The sequence below is a fragment of the Myotis davidii genome, unplaced genomic scaffold (assembly GCF_000327345.1).
Source record: "Myotis davidii unplaced genomic scaffold, ASM32734v1 scaffold2737, whole genome shotgun sequence".
NCBI classification, from domain to species: Eukaryota; Metazoa; Chordata; class Mammalia; order Chiroptera; family Vespertilionidae; genus Myotis; species Myotis davidii.
The window spans coordinates 84,643-90,153 of record NW_006288248.1 but is presented as its reverse complement, the minus strand read 5'-3'; the positions used below and the strand labels follow the sequence as shown (position 1 = coordinate 90,153).

General features: G+C 45.5%; 1 protein-coding gene across 1 annotated transcript in view; it reads left to right on the top strand.

Moving 5' to 3' along the window:
• Positions 1 to 24: 24 nt before the first annotated feature.
• ARF1 (ADP ribosylation factor 1) overlaps positions 25 to 5,511 on the top strand; it is a 16,713-nt gene continuing 11,226 nt past the window's right edge. Inside the window, exon 1 of the mRNA XM_006760078.2 lies at positions 25 to 106. The gene's annotated coding sequence lies outside the window, so the exon portion shown is untranslated. The remainder of the gene's footprint in view (positions 107 to 5,511) is intronic.

Genomic DNA, 5,511 nt, shown 5'->3' with positions numbered 1-5,511 from the left:
GGTGGGGGCCGAGTCTGAAGCGAGGTGAGGCAGGGCTCGGGGGCGCGGTGAAGGCCCAGTCTGAAGCGAAGCGAGGCTGGGCTGGGGACCGAGGCGAAGCCAGACGGTAAGGGTCGAGGCCCGGCTGGGCCCGGGATCGAGGCCAAGCTTGGGACCGAGGCGTGGTGGGGCGGGCGCGTAGGGCTAGGCTGGTTTTTCCGGGGGGTCAGTCTCCGGCTTAGACCCCATGACAGCCCAGAGCCGCCGGGTCTGGCGCCCGGAAGTCGGGGCCGGCCGTGGGCTCCCCTGGAAGCCCCGTTTCCTGCTCCGCCTCCCGCCTCGGGGTTTAGAGGACCAGGAAACTGAGGCCTCAGTCCCGGGACGCGGCCAAGGTCACGCGATGACCAGGGTTTGAGCCCAGTTCCTGTTTGCTTCGAGGACGGGACGGGCTGGGTGGAGTGGGGTGGGGCCGGGGTTCCTGGGCCCCGCTGTGGGGCGAGGCCCTAGGCCTAGGGTCTGAATGAGAACGCCTGTGCAGGGTCCTTTATCAGAGCTTGCTGCAACGCCGAGCTTGTTTCTTGGGCCCCGTTGGCAGAGTTTAGAACACTTTTCCGAGCTGGTGAATCTTTGACCTACCCATAGAACGATGGCCTCCCTAACAGAATGCCTTAACACTTTCTTGTTGCACAATCCAGGTGGTTATGGTCAGTAAAATTGTAGCTGTGTTAATAAGGCTTGGCAATTAATTACAGAGTACTTAAAATATTAGCTAGTCAGCTCAGATGGCACTTCTTAGCTAGGTGGCACTCTCCAAATTTCCTCAAAATATGAAGTTGCTGTTTTAAATAAATTGAACAGAATTGCACAAGAAGTTATTGGCAAGAGAGGAGGGAATTCAAATGCTTTGGAGTGGTTTGGGAAGTCACTGTTGAGAGTTGTGTAGTAGGTTCCACTGGTCAGCTCTGTTTTGTTTTGTTTTTTAAATACTGTTATTGATTTCAGAGAGGAAGAAAGAGATAGGAACATCAGTGGCGGGAGAGAATAATTGATAGTCGAGCCCATAATCCAACATGTGTCCTGACTGCCCCTGACCTGGTATCCAACCATGATCTGATTCATATGTCAAACCTCAACCATTGAGCCACGCGGACCTGGGTCAGCTCTAGTTCTTGTTTCAGAACTAGTGGTCAGCACTTTATTCTGCCAGCTATTTTGCACGATGGGTCTTGCCTTTCCAGCTGTGTGTCTGAAAGAGTGAGATGCTGATGTGCATTATGGCCCTTTGCTGGGGCAATTCCTAGTATCAACTAAGTATGTTGTCCTCAAGAGTTTTGAGCAACTTCCATGAGTAGCCAAATCTAAGAACTTGAAGGCATGGTGCTACTAGCTAGTTGGGTACAAAGTTAAGAGTAATTGAGTGTGTGTATGTTAATCACAAATTTGGTCACATTTTTGGAATGTGCTATTTTCTTCTCAAAAGTTTTTTCTCCATAATGGACAGAATGTAGCTGTGCCTCCTCACAGGTGTCACTGTCTTCAGGAATGTCTTGTCGAAAGTAAGTCCTTATCACTTGGGCATTAGGAACATGCTATTTCCCGTGAGGGCTGTCTTCAGATACAGGTATTCAGAATTGCTACTTCAAAAACACTTAAAATAGTTGGCTTGGATAATAGCTGACTCACATGCTTTTTAGTTCACCACTAAGAAAGTTAGTAGAAAGCAAAAACTGGTTCTGTGCTTCTCACAGTTCTGGTTTTTAAATTGTGTGGTCTAGCTATTTGCTTTACCTCTTGCACAATTTGAAGAGGACATTCAGACCTGCTAAGCTGCCTCTACCAATACCAAATTTGCTTGAAACTATAAGAAGGTACATTTTGATTTACCTGTAGATTTCAGTGGAATTTGATGTGGAGTATTGGTCACAGGGATGATTTGGAGCATCAAATGGGCACAGGAATAAACCTAACCAAGGAGAAAACTCTGTGCAATTTCATCAGTAGTGTGTTAATTTGGTTTGAGAGAGCGGAATCAGTTTTCTTCAGCTTTTCCAAATTGAATGTTGCTTTGACATGCATTTTAATGTGCTCTTGATCACATAAGGTCAGTCTTCCTAAGGGTTGTGATAGTTTACTGAGCAAGTGTTTCAGATCCCAGTTAGGTTGGGCTTGCCAATACCATTCATGACCATCTCTGTGTCCCATCAACATTCTTCCCATTGACTTCCAACCTTTGTAGAATTAGGAGAATGAAAGGAAATAAAGTGCACATCTGTCAGAGGTGGGTGGGAGAGAAACATGAATGAAAAGTTTCGTTTTAGATCTTAAAATTAGAAAAGAACTTATCTCTTGTACTCTGTCTGTACCTCTGTGGAATGGATGGTGTTAAAGATGTCCTTCCAGCATCATCTGAGGTGGTCTTTTGGAAATGATTTTGACCTATTAGTGGGGTTGGGTGTACCCTTCCTACTGGCAAGTAAAGGACACCTTGGAGAATATGTGAGTGTATGTGTGTGGCGGGATTGATTTCAGGTCACATATAACATCTCATCTCACTTCCTTCATCTTAGGTTCTGTCCTTTTATGTTAGAAACCCTTTAAAATATAGTTGCATTGCACCTGTTATGACTAGCTGTGTCATTATTCATCAAAGCTTAGTATTCCTAAGAAAGTACTCTGGGTGAGCACCATTGCTATCTCTCTACTTTCTTTATATGAGTTGGAAGGAGTGGTGAGTCTGCCTGATGTAGGAACCTACCACATGCGGCTCTTTGGCGCCTTGAGTGCGGCTCTTCCACAAAATACCATGTGTGGGCGCGCACGTACAGTGCGATTAAAACTTTGTGGCCCATGCGCAGAAGTCGGTTTTCGGCCTGGGTGAGTCTATTTTGAAGAAGTGGTGTTAGAAGAAGTGGGGGGTGTTGGTCGGAGACAGGAGGGACAGGAGACAGTACGGTGCAGGCGGGCCACAGGATACGCAGCGAGGGGGAGGCGCGCGATTCATGAGTTGAGGATTCACGAGTTGAGGATTTGAGAGTTGGAAGGGGTCAACCTCAGCGAACGTACCTCAATCAAATTGTGGACGTTTTTAGCAAAGGCCAGCTTAGGAGTACCCTAATTAAGTTAATAACAATGTACCTACCTATATAGTTTAAGTTTAAAAAATTTGGCTCTCAAAAGAAATTTCAATCGTTGTACTGTCGATATTTGGCTCTGTTGACTAATGAGTTTGCCGACCACTGGTATAGGGCATAAATTAATAGGAGGCTCAGGTATGACCCATACACATTTTCAGAAGTTAATGTATATAGTGCATTTTGGAAATGTTGGTTAATGTTTAATCAAAGTTTAATAAGTAATGCTCCTCAAAGGGATGCTAGCAAGTCATAATGTAAAATACCTATCATCTCTCATTTGTGTTATATGTCAAATTGTTTTTGCTGTACCCTATCAGTTTAACTTAGGTACAAATGGCCAAGAAAACAATTTTAAGATTTTGTCTAGACCAGCCGTGGGCAAACTACGGCCCACGGGCCGGATCCGGCCCGTTTGAAATGAATAAAACTAAAAAAAAAAAAAAAAGACCTTATCGTTTTATGTAATGATGTTTACTTTGAATTTATATTAGTTCACACAAACACTCCATCCATGCTTTTGTTCCGGCCCGCCGGTCCAGTTTAAGAACCCATTGTGGCCCTCCAGTCAAAAAGTTTGCCCGCCCCTGGGCTAGCTCCACAGAAAGGGTGTTTGGGGAATTTGTGAGAGCAGCAAGAATGCATTCTGTGTGATTTTCATATCTTAGACCTAATTCTGTTTTATCTACAGAGGCAACAATTTCCGTTTTTTGGCATGGTTTTAATAGATGTTTTGAATTTTCCAGGAAGTCAGGGAGTGGGGTTTATATTTTGTTCTTTACAGAACCTTCCCATGAGTTGCTTTCTTTTTCTGCTTCATGAACAGTCCCCTAGTGCCTGAGCTGCAGGTACTGGCTCTGGCAGTGTGCATTGTGGTAGGCTTCTGCGGTGGTTCTTTGACAGCCTCTCTCAGCTGATGGTGTGGTCGTGCCCAGTATTGAAACATGTGTTTTATTCTAAGTCACTATCCTTCATTTCCTCATTACATTACAGTTGGGCAATATAATGGGTGTTTTACAAACAGAGCAGATGTTGGTTGTATTGTCTGCTAACTTCCTTTCGTGACAGTGGAGGTGGTGCTGTGAAATGCCCATTCTGACCTGTGTAAGGACCCTGAATTAGCATGTGGTGTTTCAGTCTCCTCTTGCTGGTATTGAGAACACCTTGTGGAGTGGAAGCTACAGGCTGTTGAGATGCCAGAGAGGAGATGAGGTGGCTGTATCAGGGCACAGGCACATGATGGTGCGGATGCATCTTTCAGAGGGAGAGGTGGAACTTGCTGGTAAAGCAGACAGATTTGGGGGTGAGAGAGATAGAGAAAGGGATTGTAGGTATCTAAGAAACTGGGAGAAAGTTGCTCAGATTAAAGTGAGGAAGGGTGGGCCCTTTATGTTGGAGGGTTAGAATTCGCTGGGAGATTTGTGTGTGGATGGGATGGTAGGAATGGGGTAGCTAGGATGAGGGCGGGATCTAGCTGGGAATAGAAATATGGGCCATGTTCAGGGGCCACACTCCCCTGGAAGTAAATGGCTGAGAGAGGCAGTGTTGGAGTGTGATTGTACCAGACGCAGAGTGCAGAGGGCAGTGGCAGTGATCTGGGAGATTTTAAGGAGAGGCTAGTGTGAGCAGATGTGTGAATGAGATTTCTCTTGACACTAGGGCTTCTGTTTAAAGCAGTGGTTCCCAATCTTTTTTTGGCCATGCCCACCTACACATCTCTAAAATCCTGATGCCCCACCTGTAACATATAATTCTTACTATTCAAAAAGTGAACTTGTATTCATATGGAGGAATCCTAAAAGGCCATTAAGTTGGTCTAAACAAGCTTCCAAAGAACATGGCATCCATAAAAGAGAAAAATAACGAACGAAAGGACAGTTGAAGTACTGAGGAAGAAATCACTAAAAAAAAAAATATTAAAAATAATCCTATATATGCTAATATGCAAATTGACAGAACTGCGGAATGACCGGTCGCTATGACGCACACTGATCGCCAGGGGGCAGACAACGCAAGAGCTGCCCACTGGTGGTCAGTGGTCAGTGTGCTTCCACAGGGGGAGCACCGCTCAGCCAGAAGCCCTGAGCTGGGCTCATGGCTGGCAAGCGCAGCAGCAGTGGTGGGAGCCTCTCCTGCCTCGATGGCAGCGCTAAGGATGTCTGACTGATATCCTCTGAGGGCTCCTGGGCTGTAAAAGGGCACAGGCCAGGATGAGGGATTCCCCCCCTACAAGTGCACGAATTTCATGCACTGGGCCTCTAGTAGAAACATAATATTTTAAGACTTAATCATGGAAAAATAGAAAATCTGAATAAACAGATTATTAAAAAGGAGATTGAATCAGTAAACAAAAATATCCCAACAAACAAAAGTCCAGGGCAGGATGGCTTCACAGGTGAAT